Raw genomic sequence first — 25,353 nt, 5'->3', positions numbered from 1 at the left:
TAGTGATGGTAAAGAGGAACTTTGGAAAGGTCAAAGAATAATGTTACTTGTTGGTAAAGACCTTATCGATGCATCATTTGATTCAGTGTATAGAGTATCGTATGGCTAGAGTGCAGTTGTAACGTTACTTCCCTTGTGTGGCCCTCACTTGAAACGAGTACTATATACATATGTGGGTGATTTTGGACAAGTGACTGTATTGTCCTGAAATATATGGAAGTGAAACATTGCGGAATTCATCGCCGGGGTTGTAATGCAAAAAAGGCTCCAGTAGGTGGCAGCATCGTTTGAATAATGCGCACCCAACGCCACGAGGCGTGTTGATAACGCAAGATCCTCTGTAGTAGACTACCTTCCACACGGAACTGGTCACCTGTGAATGCTACATCAACGCCTCTTTTTTTTTTTTTTTCTTCTCAGAACATTTTGTTTCTGTCTTGTGCCTTATTAATCCCTTCTGGTGTGTCTTGGTTAATCAGAATCGGGCTTTATTGGCAAAGTGTGTAAAAATACAAGGAATTTTTCTCCAGCAGTCGGTGCTGTCCTGGTACGCCATTCAGAACAAAGAACAAGTAACAACATATTTAGGTTTATAGGAACTATTCCTTATCAGAGTCACAGATGTACAAGATATAAAATCTTCTTCATTGAGAACAAGTAAGAGATAAGAATGCATCAACGTCCTACATTATGTTAAGCTTGTACATAGTGCTAACCCCCCATTACATTAACACTCAACCCGTTATAAACCAGTGCAATGACAATTGTGCAAAGGGAGCAGCTTAAAGTGATGGATCGTGCGATAGTCTACACTATATATTACTAATACTCATACTGATTGGACCAGCAGGATGTGAGGGTGTGCCCCAACAATGGCACAAGGCAGAAAAAAATGGGTTTGTTGATCAAGAAATTAATGACTTAATTGCCAGAGGGAAAAAAAAACTACTCAAATGCCTGCTAGTTTTGACTTGCATTGATCGGTACCACTTTCCTGGCGGAAAGAGCTGGAAGAGCTTGTGGCTAGGATGTGGAGGGTCCGAAAGGATCCTGCCCGCTCTGGACCTAGCTCAAGTTGCGTGCTAGTCTTCAATGATGGGTAGAGCGGTGCCGACAATCTGTTCAGCGGTTTTGATTGTCCGTCGCAGTATTTTGTGGCAGCCCCAAACCAGACTGTGATGGACGTACACAGGACTGATTGGATGACCACTCTGTAGAACTGTCTCAGCAGGTCTTGTGACAGGCCATGCTTTCTCAGAAGCCGCAACAAGTACATCCTTTGCTGGGCTTTTTTAAGGATGAAGTTGATGTTCGTCTCCCACTTCAGTTCCTCTGAGACTGTAGTTCCCAAGAAATTGAAGGTCTCGACGGTTGACACAAAACAGTTGGACAGCGTCAGGGGCAGCTGTTGTGAAAGATGCCTTCTGAAGTCCAGTCATCTCTACAGTCTTTAGTGTTCGACATCAGGTTGTGCTGACCACACCAAAGCTCCAGTCTCGCCACTTCCTGTCAATGTGCAGACTCGTCGACATCTTTGATGAGGCTGATGACCGCGGTGTCATCTGAAAACTTCCGGAGTTTGACAGTTGGATGCCTCGAGGCGCAGTCGTTTGTGTAGAGCGAGAAGAGCAGAGGGGAGAGGACACAACCTTGGGGTGCGCCGGTGCTGGATGAGTTGGTGTACCCAAGCCTGACCTGTTGTGTCCTGCCCATCTGGAATGTGTAGATCCACCAGGAGATGGTAGACGAGACACTGAGCTGGAGAGGTTTGGCGGAGAGTTCAGCGATGATGGTGTTCAACACAGAGCTGAAGTGCACGAACAGGATCCTCAGATAGGTACCCTCGCTGTCGAGATGTTCAAGGATGAAGTGCAGACCCATGTTGACGGTAGCATCCGCAGACCTGTCAGCTCGATGGGCAAACTATAGTTGGTCCAGCTGCGGACCAGTGACGCTCTTGAGGTGGTCCAGCACAAGGCGTTCAAAGACCTTCATGACCACAGATGTCAAGGCAACAGGCCTGTAGTCATTAAGACCTGAGACTGCTGCTTTTTGGGGGACCAGTATAATGGAGCATTTGAAGCAGGTTGGTACTTCACACAGTTCTAGAGACCTGTTGGAGGTGTTTGTGGAAATCGAACCACCTCGGCAAGAACTACTGCTCTAAGGGGAGGGGGAGCACACAGACAGCAACTCAGATGAGTTTCTCCTCGGCATTGAGATGTCCAATTGCCAACCAAAAAATGCTGCAGATGTTCTCTTGTAAGGGCACAGTTCCTTTCTGGCAGCTGCAGCAACATGGGGTCACACTCCTCCTTGCGGTCTTCCCTCTTCAACTTACAGAATTCAAACAAGATTATACTGTTGAATAAATGCATTGAATCCTGCAAGAATAAATATGGGATAACTTGTGTACATTTATTCTAACATTTTCCTCCTGTTTATCACATACCGTAATTTGTGTAACAACACGTTTATATATATATATATATTACGGTAATGTGCACCACCAACCTGCGCTCTATGACCTCCTTGGGGGAGCTTTGCCTTTTCCAATTGTTACCATAGCATATTTTTTGCTCGTACACCAAAGATTAGAAAAGGCTGCCCGTGAGTTGGGTTTTAACTTAAACTAAGACAAAAAATGTCAACTACAACAACTGGTTGTGCAGCCGCGAGGAACCCAGAAGCAGCACAGCAGTCCAAAACCTGAGCCCAACAGCTTCAGGTCGTTATCAAAACAACGTGAGATCAAACTACCTAGAATACATAAAAAAAAAAAAAAGGCAAGCACACACAATTGGAATGCTTGCCTTTTTTTTTTTTTTTTAAATGTCCCCATTACGCTTGTTCCCACGTAGTTTGAGCTGACATTCTTCTGATAGCCAAAACACGCGGTAGGAAAGCTGCTACAGATTGGATACGTATGGAGGTGGAGAGGCTGCACTGCGCAACGCAAACTCTTGGGATTAACAAAATGTTTCCTCACAAACGCTACGGATGGAACCGAGGATGACATCCGGTGGGAGCAAGATGGGATGTTCACGATGCAATGGAAGAGGCACCGGAACTGAAAAAAGTCATCAATGATGAGTTTGACAGTGATGCACCAAAGGTAGCCTCGGTGAATATTTTTCAGATTGGAGATGAGTCAGATGCTTCTTTTGGAGTCTTGGCCAAGAATGTGTAATGGAGAGGATAAACTGCACGATGTGCAAACGTTTTATGCACAAATATTTTAATTTACAAAAAAAAAAAAGTTTTAGCTTAAACTGTCAGTAGTTATTTTAAAGACTGTAATATGTATTGTCAACAGTACTAATAAAATGGTATGCCATCATTGAACATTTACTTCACTCACTGTTTTTTTAAAAAAAAATCAATACAAGCCTAACAAAATATACAGATAATTCCTAATATTTTGAGCATATGGATAGCAGCAAATTGGTGGTGCGCATTGTACTTTGGTTGAAGGGTTTTCCCAATTTTTTAGGGCAACTTTGGGGGGTGCATTATACTTGAAAAATTATGCTATTTGCTCAAATTCTCACATCACCTTTCATCAGTCACTTCAGTTCGATTTTTGATTAAAATATCGTTTTTATGAAAACAAGTACATTTACACTTAGAGGCAATGTTAATCTTTATTCATAGCCACTCGGATCTGCAAACAAATCAGGCAGATTATAATGCACGTCATTATGATCACTTTCTTCAGCTTCAGGGTTAGGGCCAACCAAAGGATACATTTGTGCCATTTGGGTCTCCATGGGTGAAACTCCCGTGGTTATCAATCTGTTCATGAGAGAGCGCAGACAAGAAATGCAACCACATCCACACAAAGTCAAGATTGCTGCAAAAGCAGTGACTGATATAAAAATCGAGGATGCCAGGGCTTTTTATCTTCCAAAGGCATTTATCCAGGAATCCCACATGGAGGTGTCAAAACCAGAGTGTTCCTTCCTTATTTGTTTTACCATTAAGGGTTCAGAGTATCTCTCTGGCCTTTGTGAGACTACCATCCGCAGCTGTGTTATTGGGAATGAAGGTGCAACATTTTTCTCTGAATATAACACAGACTCCTTCCTCCTTTCTAAGCCAACATGTCAACAGGTATACAGTTTTGGAATGCCATAAGTGATGTGGCTGATAGCTGTTCATGCACAGGTTCAAACCCACCCTCCGTCTGATTGCCCAATTTTTATAGGTTGTAATGGATGTAGTTGATTCTGTCAATGTTTTTGTTGGTTGTACGCCACCAATAGATCGAGGATTAAAAACCTGCTGCTTTTTGATTGACTCATTTCTACTCATCTGGAACCCCACAATGAACACCAATGGCATCAAATGTATGTTGGATCAGCTTGGTCCTGCCACTCTGTGCTTCTCTTTTGGCGTTTCCAATGCTCTGGTAAGACAGTGGATAAAGCAATAAGGTTACAAGCACAGAATCCCGTTACATTTCTCGGCAATTTGTCAAACAGCTTACCATCTTGTCAGATAAGTTTTTACAAAACAACAAACAAGCCCGGAGGACTGCACTGAAATGAACTCATACCAACGAAGATTGTCTTTCTGATCAGGAGAACGGGAGAGACTGGCCCATTATAGTCTCCAACCACGTCCTGAACCAGTCTCTCGCGTACTCTTTATTTTGATAACACACAAGTAAAAAGGAGTGGTGAGGAAGCAAGTGAACAAAGGCACATTCAAAAATAATGGTGTACGCGCATTGATGAAGTTGTCCTTGGGTACTTCTTGGAAGATAAGTTGGCTTTTCCACTAGTGTGTGTGCAAGGAATCTTCGAAACAAGGATGATACGTTGGCTTTGTTGCAAATCTAACATTATGAGTCAGAATGGAACCTAACAGCTTGACTTTCTTACCTGCACATCTGTGTGACAAATTTCTACAGAATGTGAATATGCTTTTGACATAACTATGATCGTAATTAATTCTTTAACATTTCCTCCCTATTCATCATAACAAACCAAAAATCATCAAAATCTATTTTGGGTCCAATATATGTATGTATAGCCAAGGTAAACCTGGAAAATGTTCACAACTGTGTTAGTGTTTTCGTGGCCCCAGGGTTGTGCACCCTGCAAGAATGTAAACAGCATGTTTGGTCGACAGAGCTAAGGTCAGCCTCTGGCCAGTGGTCCGCTTCATCTTTCCGAGAGGGGTGTGTTTGCCACGGAAAACCCTCTCTCCAACTGTGATCTTTCGTCGGTACAGTGGGGTGTACGTGGTGGAGATCCTAACCCGAGGGACTGGTGTCGCTAGGCCCGTCAACAGGGAATCGGAGGAGCTTTCTCTGTGACTGGGGGGTCCAGGCATCACGCTCCTCGACCTTTACAACCATCGGAGTCACTGCAGTCACCTGGTGGGGGCCGTCCCAGCGTTCACTGTCCCAGCGGGGGTCGTCTCAACACTTTGAGGAAGACTGTCTCCCACGTGGACGTGGTTTGTCTGTGGATCAGAAGACACTGGGGGAAGTCACTGTGTTTATGAATCTCTCTCTGGTCGAACATGTCTTTCATGTGGACTGGGACCAATGTGCCAGTTGCCGGTGATTCTGACGAGTCGAGGTCTGGAAGTCTATTTGGTCAGCCGTATAGAATTTTAAATGGGGATAGTGTTTTTTCCCCATCGGCTGGCACTATCCTCATTGCCTTGATGACAATTAGAACACAGTCAGGCCATTGGCTTTTTGTTTCCCTTATTGTCTTTGTGAGTCTAGCTTTGACAGTTCTGTTTGGAAATACCACAAGCCCAGCAGATTTCAGATGGTACACGCAATAACCCTTTAAGTCAATTTTCAGCAGCTGTCCAACTTTTGGCCTGAATCTTTTGCCAACAGATTTAAGGTTGGGAAAGAAAAAAATGCAAGAAAAAAAAAAAGGATAATGAAAAGGAAAAAGAAAATGGAGAACCGGAAATTAACCTAATTAACGAGGCATTAGAAACAGGTGAGGTGGAGGGAACTCAGATTCCCCCACCAAAACCTGCCAACGAGGAGGAAATAGGTGGGGCGTGGTCAATACAATTAATGGGGAAATCAGTCCGCTGCAGGAAATGCCTCCAAGCAATTCCAGCGAGACGAGTCTGACACAAATCAACGAGACGCCAACATCCTGCGCACCTAAACCAAAACGATTAGCCACAGAACTCTGAGTCCTCTTGAGGCTCAGAAATAAACAGGGAAGCTCCTGAATTCAGATAGCTCAAACGAATCTAGAATATTTCCCCTCAGGTTCCCCAAACAAATTAAACTTTTTAAACATTGTTTAACAGTCAACCCCAAAACCCTGAAATACAATGAATAAAAGATTCCAGTAAAGACCACACCAAGAGACAAAAATGAAAACTTTGAAAGGGCTCAAATTAATGAGGTACAAGAACTTAAATTCCTGGAAATACCAGAACAGGCTCCCTCTTAACAGCTTTTAATGGGAGATTCCTTGTATGTTTTAAACTTTTAAAATCATTCCCATGAACCTTAAGAATATCGACAAACGTTAGAATCATAAAATCAAAATTTAGAGCCCAAAGTGTTTTATCGTTCCTTCCAACTTTTAAGTCTGATGTGTTTTTACTCCAAGAATGTGGCTTATCCTTTTTAAAATATTACAAACAGTGGGAGAACATGTGGCCACTCCTGTCACTTTGGAGTGGCTCAAATAAAAATAAAAATGATGGAGTGGCTATATTAATATATAACTCCCATGTTGAGGTGAAGGGGAGCACAGTGGTGAAAGACGGAAGAGCACTGCTTCCACACTTAAATTTTATGGGCTAGGATTTAACTCAAATATTTATGGTTTTAATGACACAAAACGACAGATTTTTGAGAGTTTTGGCTAAGACTGCGATCGCCTTCTGTCCATCCGAGTCCTATACCTGTAGTGGTATCGGAGTCAGGTTTTAGAGGAGGTTAAAAGGTGTTTGTGAGTGAATTGTGTCTATTTATTGTTTAGGTACAGCTGGCAAGGTAAGTTTTTATCATCAGTGTTTGGGTTTTAGTAGTTTTATATTGTGCTGCCTCCGCCATGTCAGCAAGGTATGCTGACATGCGGAGGCACCACAGTGTGTGCTTTTTATTTAAAGAGCGAGATGGTGAACGTCCTTTGTGTCTCGGCTTGATTTTTAATCGATAATTAATTCAGCAAACTTTAAAGTTCAAAGTTGACACCCTGAATTTTATTTTAACATTGCCTTTTAACAAAGGCTTTGACGTGAGATTTAGTTTGGCGGCGAATCTGCATGATTTTTGGACGCGATATGAGGATGAAAAAGCCTGCTCAATGTTGAAAAAGTGACTGACAATGCAGCTAAAACTGTAATTGTCAGAAAGGTGAGACAATGAGTGCAGATGACATTGTTGGAGGTACGCACTGGAAAGGAGAGGAATGAAGATTAGCCCAAGTGAAACAGAATATATGTGCGTGAATGAGAGGGGTGGAGGAGGAAGAGTGAAGCTCAGGGACAAGAGATAGCGACGGTGGATGACTTCAAATACTTGGATGCAACAATTCAGAGGAATGTAGAGTGTGGTAAGGAAGTGAAGAAACAGGACAGAGCGGGGGTGGAACAGTTGGCGGAAAGTGTCTGTGTTTGATGTGACAGAAGACTATGCTGAGATTCTTGCTTGGAGTGCCCGGGTTGGATAAGATTAGAAATGAGCTCAGAGGGACAGCCAAAGTTGGATGTTTTGGAGACAAGGTTTGAGAGAGCAGACTTCGATGGTTTGGACATGTTCAGAGGCGAGAGAGTATGTTGGTAGAAGGGTGCTGGGGATGGAGGCCTTTGTGAAGAGGAGCAACTGAAAGCGGTTTTAAGGGAAGGGACCGTTGCTTGAACTGAGAGTTTGTGTGTGTGTGTGTGTGTGTGTGTGTGTGTGTGTCACAGTCCACACAATGTTAACTGTTGAAAATGACTGATATTATCATGTTGGTGTGGTTATTTTCATTAGATCTGGCTGAGCAGAGGTCTGTGTATGTGTGCATACATGATTAAAAGATGATGTTCATGTGTACCCATGTGTATGATGTGGCTCTTTTCAGTAACAGAAAAAAGTGGCTCTTCGTCTGACTAGTTGGCCACCCCTGCATTTTTAAACTACAGAAGGAAAATGGAGAAACCACAGAAGACAACAGTGAGTTACAAAATATTGTGGAAACTTTATCAGAACTTGTATGATTGGAAAGACACCCGAGTAGAAAGGATGTCAAGAGGTTTTAGATTTTATGGAAAAAACAGTGATTGAAAAGGAGCTTTTAATACAAAGTTTTACTCTGGAGGAACTGAAAAAAAATCTGTGTCACTTTTTAAGAAGTCCAAGTCCCCAGGAGAGGATGGGCTCCCTCTGGAATTTTATTTAACCTTTTGGGACCTTGTAGCACCAGATTTGTGAACTTATTGCATAAAAAGGGAGACAAAGCTGATCTTAAAACTTGGCGACCTATCACGCTTTTAGATTTTGACTGTAAACTTTAGCAAACTTTTAGCAACCTGCATGTCCTTAGTTTTAGAAGACCTGATTGACCCAGACCAAACCTGTGCTATCCCCGGGAGGAGGATCGGACAGTCTTTTATTGATCCGCAACACCATCTGTTATGCAAGAGACAGAAATATGAGAACGGTTGTTTTAAATTTAGACTTTAAGTCAACTAACAGGAAGAGAACCTGTCCCCCTCCAGACTTGCAGGGGGCAGAGAAACCTCAATCACACAACTCTTCAAACTTCCTGTCAGAGGCGGGGGGCGGCCATATTGCTCACAGACAGCATGTGAGCCCGTGTGGAACAAAGAAACCCTACCAGCAAAATGAATAAATCACGAACAAACAACTGAACAACCAAGACGCAACTGAAAAACCCAAAGGCACACCTCAGTTTCCGGTCAGATGCAACTGTTAGGGAAAGGACTTGGATGCCAATTGGTTAATTTGTTTCATTTCAACTGCAAGCAAAATTCTTTGTGTTTGTTTAACTTATGAATTAATCTAAAGTATTCATGGAGACAAAGTGGATACTTTTGTTTGGTTTATTCAATCAGTTATGATGCTTATTTACTTTAGATTTTCTAAAATGTAATTTGCTTGAAATGTGATAAATAAGGTTAAAGTAATGCTTTGATGACCGATTCATTTAAACTAAAAATAATGCAATGTGTTCAATGCGCTTCTTTGTTCAAGGTTTTCAACCTAATCAACCTCTAATCATCCTCCAACCACCCTTTAACCACCTTAACCAATCAATAAACTGTGAAAAGAGGAAGATTTGAGTTCTTCATGTGTTTGAAGACCAAGGCCCTTTTCAAGTTGGGGCAAAGAACTGAGGGAGTTAAAGACAACTTGACAGACTTCCAGAAAGATTTCGACCAAGTCTTGCATAAATACCTTTTTACGCATCTACAAAAATGTGGATTTCCAGAAAGGTATGTAGAGTGGATAAGAATATGATATAAAGACACTAGTAAATATATGATGAACTGGAACCTGACCAAAGCAGTTCACATCAACTGTGGTGTGCGTCAGGGGTGCCCATTATCTGCCCTGCCCTACGCATCAAACCTTGAGCACAAGTTGTGAGAAAAGACAAAATGACCAAGGGTGTAAGTATTCCAGGGAGCGGGGGTCTTAGCACAAAATGTATTTTATATATGGATGATTTTAACATTTTATGCACAGATCTTTTATCAGTTAATAGGACACTGGACTTGAACGACTGGTATGGACAGGCCTCTGGGTCCAAACTTAACAGAAAGAAGACTCGGGCCCAATTTTATGGACCATGGATTGAGGCGGAGAAGACTAGACTACCATTAACGGTGACACAGACGGACCAAAAAATCCTTGGGCTGAAATTTGGTAAAGATGGTGGAGGGAAAACAAATTGGGGTGACGTGATAGGAAAAGACTCGGGTTCTGGGGACTAATACAGTTGACCGTTGAAGGTAAAGAGTTAATTATAAAAGCAGTGATTTTACCCCTGCTTTTATTGATTGGTTCTGTTTTTACTCCAACAAGATATGGACTTTTAGATCTGGACCGAGCCATCTTCTACTTCGTCTGGGGCGCCAAGTGGGAAAGACTCAGGAGGGAGGTTGTCAAGAAGATGAAAGGAAAAGGCATGCCGGACTTCCAGATCTTCCTCAGGAGCAGCTATCCTTCGTTACACCTTCTAAGTGCATTGGGCCCATCCAGTACTCCAAAATGCCAAGCAATGGAACGTTTCTGGATGGGCTCATACCTCCGGAAGCTGAAAATCATTCCAATTGACAACAAAATTCCTCTCTTTAAAATTACCACCAGCATATGCTTATATTAAGAATTACCTTTTTTTTCATTTTTTTTTAATTGGAACATGAAAGTTGCCAGCTTATAAAAAAATTATTGTGCTCTTATTTCTGTTGTGCAGGAACGAGATACAGTGAGCCCAGTGCACGGGCTTGCACTCGGCGAGTCCACAACAGTTTGGCGCAACGCAAACCACCCTGCACTCCCAAACAGACTTCGGGATGTGTCATGGTTGGCTGCCCATGAAGTCCTCCCAGTCAGGACAGTTATGCACTCCCGGGGTGTGTCAGCGCACTCCACATGCCCCCGACCAAGTTGTGCACCCTTGAGTCGGTGAGCCATCTCTTCTGGGAGTGCAGTGGCGCCGTAGACCAGTGGGCAACAGCCAGCCACCTGCAAGTCCCGGACTTACCAGCTAAAAGAGCAAGTCGTGCTCCATGGGGTGAGCCAGTCGAGGTTTACAAAGGAGGAGATTGAGGTTTACCAAGGATGAGAGTTCGAGAGGCACTGGCTCACCGTCGCCGCCATCAAAGATTCCATCTGGACCTCCAGAAACTTGCTGGAAAGGAGGTACAGACAGACCCCCCCCACCCCGTGGCTGTGCGCCAGATGGCTGCAGCCTCTATCAAGGCTGTACGCAGCCACAAAGAAGAGTCATCTGTGCCTCACCCGGAGGAGGGAACCGGAGCTTCATGGTGAAGGTCACGGCAGTGGTGGCCTGACAATATGGGAGAGGAAGGAGCAAAAAAAAAAGACAAGAACGTTGGCAACCGTCACTGGCCAACGTGGCAGGTTCCCGGATCGTGCTGTTTGGGAGTGTGGGATGAGTTTCACTTAGTAAGGGATCATTACGAGCCTGCACAAAAGAAAAACGGAGTTTTCTTTTTTACTATATTTATTGCCTTAACTCTTTTAAAGCTCAGACAGTCTTCATGTTTAGGTAAATTAGCTCTTAGAAAAGAATGGTATGTAAAAAGTGTTTTCTTTTAAAGTCTGTTAGTCTTGTTAAGAGACAATAAAATTGTACAAAATAATATTTTTTTTCCAATTGCTTCCCAGCCTTTTTGGCTAAGACTGCGATCACCTCCTGTCCATCTGATTCTCACACATGCAGTGGTAGCGTCCCTGAATTGTATTTTAACACTACCTTTTAACAAAGGTTTTGATGTTAGTTTTACTTCGGTGGCACACTTACATGATTTCTGGACATGTTTTGAGGATGAGAAAGCCCAGTTTTTGGCATTCAATATTGAAAAACTGACTGACAATACAGCTAAAACTGTCATTGTCAGAATGTTTAATGAGACAGTGAGTGCAGATGACATTGTTGATTGGCTGGGAAGATAATGTGCGGTGAAAGGCCAATCTATATAGGTGAGAGATGAGGACGGTATCTGGAATTGTACCTGGAGACTCCCCATTCAACAAAGGCAGGACTCAGGATTTCCAGGGCCTGAAACATCTCCCATTCAATGACAGCCATGGGAGAAAACCGTGGCTACATTTATTATCAAGGGCAGTCCAAGCTTTGTCACAAGTGGGGTAAGCATGGGCACCTGGCAGTGGTGTGTCAGCAAGTCATTTGTGGCAAATGTAGAGAAATTGGGCACACATTTTAAAAATGTCCCAATGGCAGAAAGTACAATCTCTGTTGAGACACAGACCATCTCTTCAGCAATTGCCCTGAATATTTTGCCAACAGATTAAAAGCTGGAAAAAGAAAAAAAAAGAGAATGTAAAGAATGAAAAAGAGAATGTAGAACCGATAATGAAACTCGTTAATGAAGGATTTGAAACATATGAGGTGGAGGAAACCCCAGTTTTCCCAACAAAACCTTCAAACGCGGAAGAGGAAATAGGTGGGAAGGGGCTAGTCCAACTAGTGGCAAGTCATGGGGAAATCAGTCCACTGCAGGAAATGCTGACAAGCAATCCCAGCGAAACGAGCCTGCAACAGACCCAAACTTATGAGACGCCACCATCCTGTGCACCAAAAACAAAATGACTGGCATCAGAACTCTCCTGAGTCCCCTCGAGGCTCAGGGGGGAAAAAGAATAAAAAAGAAAAAGAAAAAAAAATGAGGAAAACCCCCTAATTCAGACAGTTCAAATGAATCAAGAATATTTCACTCAAGTTCACGGAACAAACTCCTTTTTAAAAATTGCTTTACAGTCAACACCAAAACCCTGAAACACTATGAAAAGATTGCAGGAAAGACCAACACCAAGAGTCAAGAATAAAAACATTGAAAAAGCTCAAACTACTGATGTAAAAGAAGAACTTAAATCCCTGGAAATACCAGAACAGGTGCCGTTTTAACAGGTTTTAATTGGAGATTCCTTGTATGTTTTAAACTTAAAATAATTCCCATGACCCTTAGTGTACCGACAATAACCCTAACCGTTCAACTGGACAATTTGGCGGGGATCCAATTCGGCGTGAACCGCCTACTTATGCCACGCATGACGACAACATAACTCAACAAAGAATGGAATTCTCTTAAAAAAAACACGTGCTGCTCCACCATTGCACCGAGGAATTGTTGGAAGCGCTGTAGAACCGGAAAAAAAAATTATATGGACGAGGGCTCCGTGCTCAGCTTAGTGCTGGATTCCAAAAGACACTGACAAGCCGGACGGGGATCTAAACGTGGGCCACTTGTACAACAACATTAACTGTGATGCCTTAAATTAAGTGTTCTCTAGTTTCAAATGATTGATCAAAGACCTGCCCAAGGATGACTTCAACCATCCCAACATCCAAAAACTATCTATAACCTCCGCGCATTTGCCGTCCTGAAGAGGGACATGACATTTGTCGTCGCTTCTAGACCAAGCAATCAAAAAAGACAATTATATCCGCTCAGTCAAAGTGGTGGCATTCATCACCAAATTTGGACAGCGTGACCCCGCCCCCCTTGACATCACAACAATTGCAGACTCTTGAGAAAATCAAAAGCATCCCATACACATCGCTATGACCATCAGAGCAACGAACCCCATGACACCTTTTTTCTTGCGAGGCATGGACTAATTGACTTGGTGGAGCTGATTGGGGGGTTTTTCCCACTTGTCGAGGGATGCACGAGGTTGTCAACTTCTAATCAAACATAGGCACAATGCGAATCGAAGTAGACCAGACTGTGCGCCAAGTCTTCTCTGACAAATACATATTGAACTTCCTGCAAATTTACACCAACTCCCCGCACAGACCACAGGTAGCCATACAAACATCCAGTCAGCAGTGTGCTAGTCACTTGCTTATTGCATCACCAGCAACAACGGGCCCGTCTACCTCGCGCCACACAATGCATGAATTATATGTCAGAGTTGGGACATAAGATCGTGTGCCACTTGGCAGGGCACCTTGAACAGGTGTTGAGATTTGACAAGGTGATGGAGTTTCCCCAACGTCTACAGGTCTAAGGACTTCTTCAGTGTGGACAACCTAAAACTCATCTCTCGCCGGGGGATTCTCATCCCATTTCACGACGACATCGGCCTGGTGACAAGACTTCAAGCAACAATCAAATGTCTGATAGGGCATCTGCGTGACAGCTTCAATAACAAACAGGCACTGGGGCGTTACGCAGACAGCTGGAAGTGTTACCAGGCCGAGGTTGCACTCGAACTCTTCTTCGGCACCCACTCACCGCATGACAACAACTTCAGTGCGAGCCTTGGGACAAGCAGCATTGCTTTCTACAGCCCGACACACGAGAGGGTCTTTATTGAACTGGGGGGACTACAAAGCCGCCAGTATGGATGCCGGGCCACCTCCACTTGAGAACTGGCAACATAATTCCTATCTGCCATTTTGTAAGCTGTTGGCTGCGTGTGCTATAACCTCTCGACATACGTAGAGTAGTTCAATGTCACTTCTTCTTCTTTTCCTTTCAGCTTGTCTCGTTAGGGGTCGCCACAGCGTGTCATCTTTTGCCATCTTAGCCTATCTCCTGCATCTTCCTCTCTAACCCCAACTGCCCTCATGTCTTCCCTCACCACATCCATAAACCTTCTCTTTGGTCTTCCTCTCGCTCTTTTGCCTGGCAGCTCCATCCTCAGCACCCTTCCACAAATATACTCACTCTCTCGCCTCTGAACATGTCCAAAACATCAAAGTCTGCTCTCTCGAATCTTGTCTCCTAAACATCCAACTTTGGCTGTCCCTCTAATGAGCTCATTTCTAATCCTATCCAACCTGCTCACTCTGAGCGAGAACCTCAACATCTTCATTTCTGCTACCTCCAGTTCTGCTTCCTGTTGTTTCTTCTGTGCCACCGTCTCTAATCCGTACATCACGGCAGGCCTCACCACTGTTTTGTAAACTTTGCCCCTCATCCTAGAAGAGACTCTTCTGTCACATAACACACCAGACACCTTCCACCAGCTGTTCCAACTTGCTTGGACCCGTTTGTTCACTTCCTTACCACACTCACCATTGCTCTGTATAGTTGACCCTAAATATTTGAAATCCTCCACCCTCGCTATCTCTTCTCCCTGTCGCCTCACTCTTCCCCCTCCACCTTTCTCATTCACGCACATATATTCTGTTTTACTTCAGCTAATCTTCATTCCTCTCCTTTCCAGTGCATGTCTCCATCTTTCTAATTGTTCCTCTGCATGCTCCCTGCTTTCACTGCATATCACAATATCATCTGTGAACATCATGGTCCAAGGGGATTCCAGTCTAACCTCATCTGTCAGCCTATCCATTACCACTGCAAACAGAAAGGGGCTCAGAGCTGATCCCTGATGCAGTCCCACCTCCACCTTAAATTCCTCTGTCACACCTGAGGCACACCTCACCATTGTTCTGCTGCCATCATACATGTCCTGTACTATTTTAACATACTTCTCTGCCACACCAGACTTTTGCATGCAGTACCACAGTTCCTCTCTTGGTACTCTGTCATCGGCCTTCTCTAGATCCACAAAGACACAATGTAGCTCCTTCTGACCTTCTCTGTACTTTTCCATTAGCATCCTCAAGGCAAACAATGCATCTGTGATACTGTTTCTATGCATGAAAACATACTGTTGCTCGCAGATACTTACTTCTGTCCTGAGTCTAGCCTCCACCACTCTTTCCCATAACTTCATTGTGTGGCTCATCAACTTTATTCCTCTATAGTTCCCACAGCTCTGAACATAGGAATACCTAAACCCAAATGAAGTAAAATAAAGTACTAACCCTAATCCCCAAAAGGTACAAATGAGAAGATTAAAAAAAATCTAATGAAATGTCATGAAATCAAGTCGGGAAAAGTAATCAACGTAAAAAGAAGCCCAAACTCGTGGACTAGAGAAAGAAAACAGAAAAAGAGAAGTCGACATCAGTGACTGGTGACGTCATCTGTGCGGGCGTGACGGTGCGGCGGTAGGCCAGGCCAGCGGTTCCGAACCTGGGCCTCATCTGGGCCAGCTGGCTGAGGTGGAAGAGAAACATCAGCTTCCGGCTCATACTGCGCACAGCCAACCCGGCGACGAGGCTCTGCACCAGCAGCGAGTTCAGAAACAGCCAGTGAACGGCGCGCTCCAGGGGCAAAGGAAATGTCCATGCTTTTTGCATCATTTCAGTCCAGACAGCCTTTGCAACTGGGCCACGGACAACAAAAGTGGGCCAACTCCAATCTGCAAATTTTTTAGCATCAGTGCACACATATGGAGTGACAAGGCAATTCTGACATTTCAGAGGAATACTGGTTAAAATTGGGTTTGTGTTCCAATATGGACACATAGGGGACCGCCCATTCTTTTCTATACTTTTTTTTACGGGGGGTGGGGGGGGGGTCCTGTTCGGTTGTTAGATCAAGCAAAATGTCTTGAGTCCTTACCCTTACCATTTCCCACAATTGAGTGCTGCTCAGACAGATCTACACAGCGGTCATCCAATCAGTACTGTGTACCTCCATCACAGTCTGGTGTGGGGCCGCCACAAGGAAAGGACAAACTCCGAACAAACAAACTACGGACATTCAAAACCGCTGAACGGATTGCCGGCACCGCTCTATCCATCATTGAAGACTTGCACGCAACTCGAGCTATGTCCTGAGCGGGCAGGATCCTTTTGGACCCTCCACATCCTGGCCACCCGCTTATCCAGCTCCTTCCGTGGGGAAGCGCTACCGATCAATGCAATCACATGTACAGTATATCGTTATGAGGGCTCCGTGAGCCATATGCAACCACCAAAAGAGCCAGGTATGGCTCATGAGTCATAGGTTCCCGATCCCTGTTCAAAAGATTGTGGAGATGATTGTGGACTTCAGTAGGCATCCTTCACCACGGCTGCCCTTGACGCTGTCCAACTGTCTTGTGTCAACCGTCGAGACGTTCAAGTTCTTGAGAATTACAGTCTCAGAGGACCTGAAGGGGGGTACAAACATCAACTCCATCCTCAAAAAAGCCCAGTAAAAGATGTACTACTTGCGACTTCTGAGGAAGCACGGCCTGTCACAAGAGCTGCTGAGACAGTTCTACACAGCGGTTATCCAATCAGTCCTGTGTACCTCCATCACAGTCTGATTTGGGACGGCCACAAAAAAGGACAAACTCAGACTACAGCGGACAATCAAAACCGCTGAACGGATTGTCGGCACCACCCTACTAACTATCGAGGACTTCCACGCAATGCGTACTAGGTCCAGAGCAGGCAGGATCCTTTCGGACCCTCCAGATCTCGGCCACTAGGTCTTCCAGCTGTTTCTGTCAGGAAAGCACTACAGATCAATGAAAGTCAAAACTAGCAGGCATTAGAGCAGTTTTTTCCCTCTGGCAATTAAGTCATTACATTCTTGATCAGCGAACCTAGTTTTTTTTTTTCTGCCTTGTGCCATTGTTGGGACACACCCTCACATCCTGCGGGTCCAATCAGTATTAGTATTAGATCAGTCACTTCAAACTCCCCCCTTTGCACAGTTGTCATTGCACTGGTCTATAGAGCTCGTGCACCTACGTCACCGAAATCACGTGACTGGCCAAATTGCCGGTCAAACAAAGCATTGTTCAATGCTAAGTCCGTTGAGACTAAACGAAAATATGTCTTACAGCATGACGCTCAGAGTTTTGTCCGATACCGTTAAACATTTGGAAGGTGATAATAAAATAAAATAACATTTAAAAAAATTAAATAAAAGGTACGCAGAAAAATTAGAGAGACTTGGCCTGGAGGACCCATATTTAATGCCGAAGTCGATGTTTTCGCCCATAAGAAATTGGACTGTGAATTCGCTTCCGCTTGTCTTGGACAACTGGATCTACACATGTATCTGGTGAGTAAGTGGTCGAGATTTACACAGAAAAGTTTGAAAGCGTATAAAAGTCTGGACGGATACAAATACTTTGTTGCTGGATCTGATCTCAATCAAGAATAAATCCCACATAGGGATTGACCCACTCTGATTTTTTTCAATACAAATACCAAAATTTAAATAAATGACCCCTGGTTTTACACAAACCGCATTCATAAACTATGATGGGGGGGGGTGAGAGAACGGGGAGTGGGCTCCTCCACAGAGAATAATTCCTACCTGAAATGAAGTGATCGCGACACAGGCGTGTGTATTTGCTTGGGCACCAGCCATCACGTCTGATTGCCGAAATCCATCGCTCTTTTCAGCTGGTATGCTAAAGAGTGATCTCTTTGAAGATCTTTTCTCCTCTATTGTGACAACCAACAGCACAACAGGTCTCGGGCATTGTAAATATTCTCCTCTGGTTCAATGTCGAGCAGCTGTTTGACCGGCAATATGGCGCCGTGAAAATGGTGACGCCACGTGCACGAGCTCTGTAACGGGAACTGCAAATGGGTAAGGGCACTCTGAACAAGCTTAACACGATGTAGGACGTCGCTGCACTCTGCACCTGTTCTAAATGAAGAAGATTTTACATCTTGCACATCTGTGACTCTTATGAGGAATAGTTCCTGAAATGTCAAAATGCCTCTTGTTCTTTGTTCTTGTTACTTTGTTGTTCGTACCAGGGCAGCACCGACTGCTGGAGAAAAATTCCTTGTGTTTTTACACACTTGGCCAATAAAGCTGATTCTGATTCACCAAGTCACACAAGAAGGGATTGATAAGGTACAAGGCAGAACCAAAATGTTCTGAGGAAAAAAAACGGGCATTGATGTAGCAATTCACAGGTGTCCAGTCCCGTGTGCAAAGGTAGTCTATAGAGCTCGTGCACCTACGTCATAAAATCACATGACTTTTGTTTACGTCGCCATATTGCCGGTCAAACAGAGCATTATTCAATGCTAAATTGGTTGGCGTTGACACAAAAATGTCTTATAGCACGACGCCCAGAGGTTTGTCTGATACCGTTAAACATTTAGAAGGAGATGATAAACAAAAATACATAGAAAAAAGAGACACTTGGCATAGAGGACCCATATTTAATGCCGAAGTCAATGTTTTCGCCGACAACTGGATCTCCACGTGTATCTGGTGAGTAAGTCGTCAATATTTACACAGAAGAGTTTTGAAAGCCTAGAAAAGTCTCAACGCGTATAAATACTTTGTTGGAATAAATCCGACAGTGACTGGTTGATGGCTCGTGAACGCGGAAGCTTGTTGCGGATTTCATGTCGGAGAACGTGTGTGTTGGCTGGGTGGGAGTGAGACGGACTTTGCGTGTGTTTTTGGTCAAAAGCAAGTGTGGGAGGAAAAAGAAAGTTAATTCCCGGCGACCGGGAACTGTTGTGTGCAACAACAACAAAAATAAAGCGAGTATAACAGCAAGTTGATACTCCGTGATTTTACTACTCCCACCATTGAGCTTCGGAGTCGCGACGTGAGGAGACAACCAACAGCACAACAAGTCTCGGGTATTGTAAATATTTTCCCCCGGTTCACTGTCTCTCACAATGTAAAGCAGCTCTGTTAGACCGGCAATATGGCGCCGTGAAAACGGTGACGTCACGTGCACGAGCTCAATTCGACAGGCTCTTGCGTTATCGCCACTGAGCCAGGTAAAACCTTCGTCTCTTTGAGTTGGATGCACATCGCAAAACGCGACTGCTACCCCTACTGAGGCCTTTTTCGCATTACAACGCTGGCGATGGATGCCACAGTGGTTGCCATCATATTGGTGTGGAACTTGATGAAAGGCTTTTTCAAAATCAAAAACAAGTCACATATTTCTTTCTCTCGCGTAAAGCTTTTGACAACCTTTTCTATATCACTATTTTGTTTCTGCAATTTGTCCATTTTCCTTCTGCAGTTTAAAAATGCCCTCACCCTTGATCATGATATGCAAAAAAAAAAAAAAAAAAAAAGGTAACCTTGTGCAAATCGACAACTGGCGTTAATGTCGCAGCCACAGATGGCCAGTTCCGTGTGGAAAGGTGATCTGTTCGAGAGGTTCTTGCGTTATCGCCACAGAACCAGGTAAAACCATCGTCACGTAGGGTTGGGTGCGCATCATCAAACCGTTACTGCCACCTACTGCGGCGTTTTGTGTGTCACAACCCTTGCGGTGCATTCCGTTTTATCACTCTCTAATGATACGCATCAAATTCTTTTCCTCGAGTGGACCGTCTAAGCTGTGAAATAAAATCATTAATACATTTCCCAGCTGCTCATGCATTGAGAATCAAGCATGCAGGAATTATTCTAAATCTCTTTCACAGCATTTGGGGGAGGTGCACCGTTCCTGGAGATACTGCAATACCAGGTCGATGCGTGGAGTGGACGGAGCAAGCCCCTATTCCATCTCCCTGTTCCAAAAATCAATTTAATATATGGTCCCCGGATAGGGGACGTATCAGATATTAAACTGATAAGAACAGATTTTTTTACACTTTTATTGTCTTAAAACTTTACATTACACATGTTTAAAAGAAGCAAACACTTTTTACATTTCACTCATATTTTACATAAAATTGATGACTGTCTTGGCTTTAAAATATAATTAATACAATAAATATGATAAAAAAAGAGGGCTCAATTATATATTTTTTTTCCTACTGTGCAGACAGTATGAATCCTTGCTCAGTGAAACTCATCCCACACTCTCAAGCAGCATGCTCCAGGACCCTGCCACGTCGCCCAGCGACGGTCCCCGGCATTTTTCTCTTCTTTCCTCCTTCCTCTCCCATTACGTCAGGCCGCCGCGCCGAGACCTTCACCGTGAAGCTCCGGTTCCCTCCTCCGGGTGAGGCACAGACGACTCTTCTTTGTGGCTGTGTCGTGGCCTGCCGCATGCAGCCTTAATAAAGGCTGCAGCCATCTGGAGCACAGCCACGGGGGGTCTGTCTGTACCTCGTTACCAGCAAGTTTCTGGAGGTCCAAATGGCGTCTTTGATGGCGGCAACGGTGAGCCAGTACCTCTCGAACTCCTCCTTTGTAAACCTCAACTGGCTCACCCCATAAAGTACGAATTGCTCGTTGAGGACCCCCCTTGCCGGTAAGTCCGGGAATTGCAGGTGGCCGGCTGTCGCCCACAGGTCTTACGGCAGCGCTGCACTCCCAGAAGAGATGGCTCACCGACTCAGGGGCGCCACAACCTGGTCGGGGGCATGTTGAGTGCGCTGACATACCCCGGGAGTGCATAACGGTCCTGACTGGGAGGACTTCATGGGCAGCCAACCATGACAGGTCCCGAAGTCTGTTTGGGAGTGCAGGATGGTTTACGTTGCGCCAAACTGTTGTGGACTCACCGAGTGCAAGCCCGCGCACTGGGCTCACTGTATCCCGTTCCTGCACAGCAGAAATAAGAGCACGATGATTTTTTCAAACCTGACAGCCTTCATGTTCCAGTTTAAAAAATTGTAAAAAATTCTTAATAAAAGCATACGCTGGTGGTAATTTAAAAGAAACAGGACTTCTATTGTCAACTGGAATGAGTTTCAACTTCCGAAGGTATGAGCCCATCCAGAACCGTGCCATTGCTTGGCATTTTGGAATACTGGATGGGCCCAATGCACTTCGGAGGTGTAAGGAGGTATATCTGCTCCCGAGGAAGATCTGGAAGTCCGGCACGCCTTTTCCTCCTTTTTCTTTCGTCTTCTTGACAACCTCCCTCCTGAGTCTTTCCCACTTGGAGCCCCAGAGGAAGTAAAAGATGGCTCGGTCCAGATCTAAAAGTACATATCTTGTTGGGATAAAAACAGAACCAATCAATAAAAGCAGGGGTAAAATCACCGCTTTTATAATTAACACTTTGCCTTCAAAAGTCAACTGTCTTAGTCCCCAGAGCCCGAGTCTTTTCCTCACTTTCCCTATCACGTCACTCCAATTTGTTTTCCCTCCACCATCTTCACCAAACTTCAGCCCAAGGATTTTTTGGTCCGTCTGTGTCACCGTCAGTGGTAGTCTAGTCTTCTCCGCCTCAGTCCATGGTCCGTAAAATTGGGCCCGAGTCTTCTCTCTGTTAAGTTTGGACCCAGAGGCTTGTCCATACCAGTCGGTCAGGTCCAGTGTCCTATAAACTGATAAAAGATCCGTACAAAAAATGCTAAAATCATCCATATATAAAATACATTTTGTGCTAAGACCCCCGCTCCCTGGAATACTTACACCCTTTATCATTTTATCTTTTCTCACAACTTGTGCTAGAGGTTCAATGCACAGGACGTAAAGTAGGGCCGATAACGGGCACCCCTGACGTACGCCACAGTTAATGTGAACCGCTTTGGTCAGGCTCCCGTTTATCATGTATTTGCTTGTAATATCTTTGTACAACAATCTTACCCACTCCACATACCTCTCTGGGAATCCACACCTCTCCAGTAACATAAAAAGGTATTTATGCGAGACTCGGTCAAAAGCTTTTTCAAAGTCCAAATTTAAAATAACCATTCTCATATTTCTGTCCCTCGCATAACAAATGGTGTCACGGATCAATAAAAGACTATCTGTGATCTTCCTCCCAGCAACAGCACAAGTCTGGTCCGGGTCGATCAAGTCTTCTAAAACTAAGGCCATACGGGTTGCTAAAAGTTTACAGTCAAAATTTAAAAGCGTGATGGGTCGCCAATTTTTAAGATTTGTTTTTTCTCCCTTTTTATGCAATAAAGTCACTATCCCTACCCTAAAACTGTCAGGCAGTCGACCAGTCTTATCAAACTCGTTAAAAACAGTGACCAAATCTGGTGCTACAAGGTCCCAAAAGGTTAAATAAAATTCCAGAGGGAGCCCATCCTCTCCTGGGGACTTTGACTTCTTAAAAGGTGACACACATTTTTTCAATTCCTCCAGAGTAAAATTTTGTCTTAAAAGCTCCTTTTCAGTCACTGTTTTTTCCATAAAATCTAAAACCTCAGACATCCTTTCTACTCGGGTGTCTTTCCAATCATACAATTTCTGATAAAAAGTTTCCACAATATTTTGTAACTCACCGTTCTCTTCTGTGGTTTCTCCATTTTCCTTCTGTAGTTTAAAAATGCCCCCACCCTTGTCCATAATTTTTTTAAAAAAGTACCTTGTACATTTTTCCCCTTCTTCAATTTCCCGTTCTCTACTTCTCAATATGGCCCCTTTGCTTTTAATTTCTGCTAAAACTGTTAACTCTTTTTTTACTTGTTTGATTTCGTCATTAAAATTAATCCCTTTTTGTGTCAGTTTGAAATAGCGTTGCAGTCTTTTTTGCAGTCCCGCCATGCATTTCATTTCCTTTTCTTTTTTTCTCCTTCCCGCTTTCTTAAAAAACACCCGAGTCCTCACTTTTATCATTTCCCACCAGAGTGCCCGCGAATCAAAAAAGTCCTGGAGGGTCTGCCACTCTCGGTACTGCTCCCTGTACTGCCCAACCAGGGTCTCATTTTCGAGCAAGGAGCAATTCAGTTTCCACAGACCCCTTCCAAAAGTCACGCCAGTGGGGATTTGAAATGTAGAGGATAAAAGCAGATGGTCCGAGAAAAAAACGGGCGTTAAGAATGCATCCAAAGGTGTCCAGTCCCGTGTAAAAATATAATCGATCCGAGAGGCTTTCGTGTTGTCTCCACTGAACCAGGTAAAAACCTTGTTCCTCTGGATGCATCGCTTTAAAACAGTCTTTTAATTTAAAAACCTGACACACGTTTTGCAATAAAACAGATGTTTTGTCAACTTTAAAATCATCCCCAGCTCCTTTTTTGTCCTCTCTTTTCAACACGCAATTAAAATCTCCACCCATAATAAGAGGTGCCCGACCCAACATGTAAGATTGCAAACTCTCTAGAAGATCAAATCTGTCGTTTTTTTCATTAAAACCATAAATATTTAAGAGCGTAAAATCATGACCCATATAATTGAAGTTTACAAGCAATGCTCTTCCATCTTTTACCACTGTGCTCCCCTTCACCTGAACGTGAGAGTTATTGATTAAAATAGCCACTCCATCGTTTTTATTTTCATTTGAGCCACTCCAAAGTGACGGCAGTGGCCACATGTCCTCCCACTGTTTGTAACATTTTAAAAAGGGTAAACCACACTCTTGGAGTAAAAACACATCAGACTTTAAAGCTGGAAGGAATGATAAAACACTTTGGGCTCTTAATTTAGATTTAACGCTTCTTACGTTTATTGTTGATATCCTAACGGTCATGGGAAAGATTTTTTTTTTTTTTTTTTTTTAAAAAGTTAAAACGTGCAAGAACTCTCCAATTTGAAAAACTGTTAAAAAGGTGCCTGCTCTGGTATTTCCAGAGATCGAAGTTCTTCTTTTACTTCGTTTGTTTGAGCCTTTTCAATACCCTTCTTTTTCACTTCACTTTCCTGCAATCTTCCATTCATGGTATTTTTATCTTTTGGGGTTGACTGTAAAACAATATTCAAAAAGGAGAGTTCGTTTGGAGAACTCGAGGGAAATATTCTTGATTCGTTTGAGCTGTCCGAGTTTGTAGGCTTTCCTCTTTTTTGTGAACCTCGAGAAGACTCAGAGGAGAGTTCTGAAGCTAATCGTTTTGCCACCGAAGATGTTGGCGTCTCGTCAATTTGTGTAAGGCTCGTCTCACCAGGGTTACTTGGAGGCATTTCCTCCAACGGACTTCTTTCCCCATTTCTCTCCATTAATTGAACTGATCCCTCTCCCTCCCCACCTACATTCTCCTCCTCAATTACAGCATTCTCCCTTTCTTCCCCCTCACCTGCTTCCAATCCCTCATTTATAGTTTTCATTTCCAGTTCTCCATTTTCTTTTTCCTTTTCATTCTCCTTTTTTTCGTGCATTTTTCCTTTTCCAGCCTTTAATCTGTTGGCAAAAGATTCAGGGCAATTTCTGAAAAGATGGTCTGAGTCTCCACAGAGATTGCACTTTCTGCCATTGGGACATTTTTCAAATGTGTGCCCAATTTCTCTGCATTTGCCACAAATGAGTTGCTGACACGCCTCTGCCAGGTGCCCATGTTTGCCACACTTGTGGCATAGCTTGGGCTGCCCTTGGTAATAAATGTAACCACGGTTTTCTCCCAAAACTATCATTGATGGGAGATGTTTCAGGCCCTGGAAACCCTGAGAGTCTTGCCATTGTTGAATGGGGACTCTCCAGTTGCAATTCCAGATGCCGTCCTCATCTCTCACTTTCATAGCTTGGCCTTTTACCGTGCAATATCTACCCAACCAATAAACAATGTCATCTGCACTCACTGTCTCATTAAACATTCTGACAATGACAGTTTTAGCCGCATTGTCAGTCAGTTTTACAACATTGAATGCAGAAAAGTGGGCTTTCTCATCCTCATACCGTGTCCAGAATTCATGCAAATACGCCGCAGAACTAAAACTCACATCGAAACCTTTGTTGAAAGGCAATGTTAAGATACAATTTAGGGCGTCGACTTTAAACTTCAAGCTTTGCTGGATTAGCTTTCGGGAAAAATCAAGCCTCGACATAAAAATACGCTCACCATCCACATCTTTAAATAAAAAGCGCACACTGTGGTGCCTCCGCATGCCAGCATAACCTGCCGACATGACGGAGGCAGCACAAGTCACAACAAACAAAAAAAGACAAAAACTTACCTCTGATGACTTGACCTAAAAACAGAGAAAAATAAATACACTTCAAAATTACAACTTTTCACAAACACACCTTTTTACCTCCTTAAAACCTGACTCCAATACCAC

At 43.7% G+C, this 25,353-nt stretch overlaps 1 non-coding gene and 1 pseudogene across 1 annotated transcript; one reads left to right on the top strand and one right to left on the bottom strand.

The window, feature by feature from the left end:
• Positions 1 to 9,295: 9,295 nt before the first annotated feature.
• LOC133499280 (uncharacterized) lies at positions 9,296 to 11,141 on the top strand (annotated as a pseudogene).
• Positions 11,142 to 19,944: 8,803 nt separating this feature from the next.
• Positions 19,945 to 20,128, bottom strand: LOC133500080 (U2 spliceosomal RNA). The gene has a single exon (XR_009794833.1). It is a non-coding gene; the product is annotated as a U2 spliceosomal RNA (small nuclear RNA).
• Between the last annotated feature and the right edge of the window lie 5,225 nt (positions 20,129 to 25,353).

The sequence above is a fragment of the Syngnathoides biaculeatus genome, chromosome 4 (assembly GCF_019802595.1).
Source record: "Syngnathoides biaculeatus isolate LvHL_M chromosome 4, ASM1980259v1, whole genome shotgun sequence".
Classification (NCBI taxonomy): domain Eukaryota; kingdom Metazoa; phylum Chordata; class Actinopteri; order Syngnathiformes; family Syngnathidae; genus Syngnathoides; species Syngnathoides biaculeatus.
This window is presented reverse-complemented; position numbering and strand designations above follow the sequence as displayed.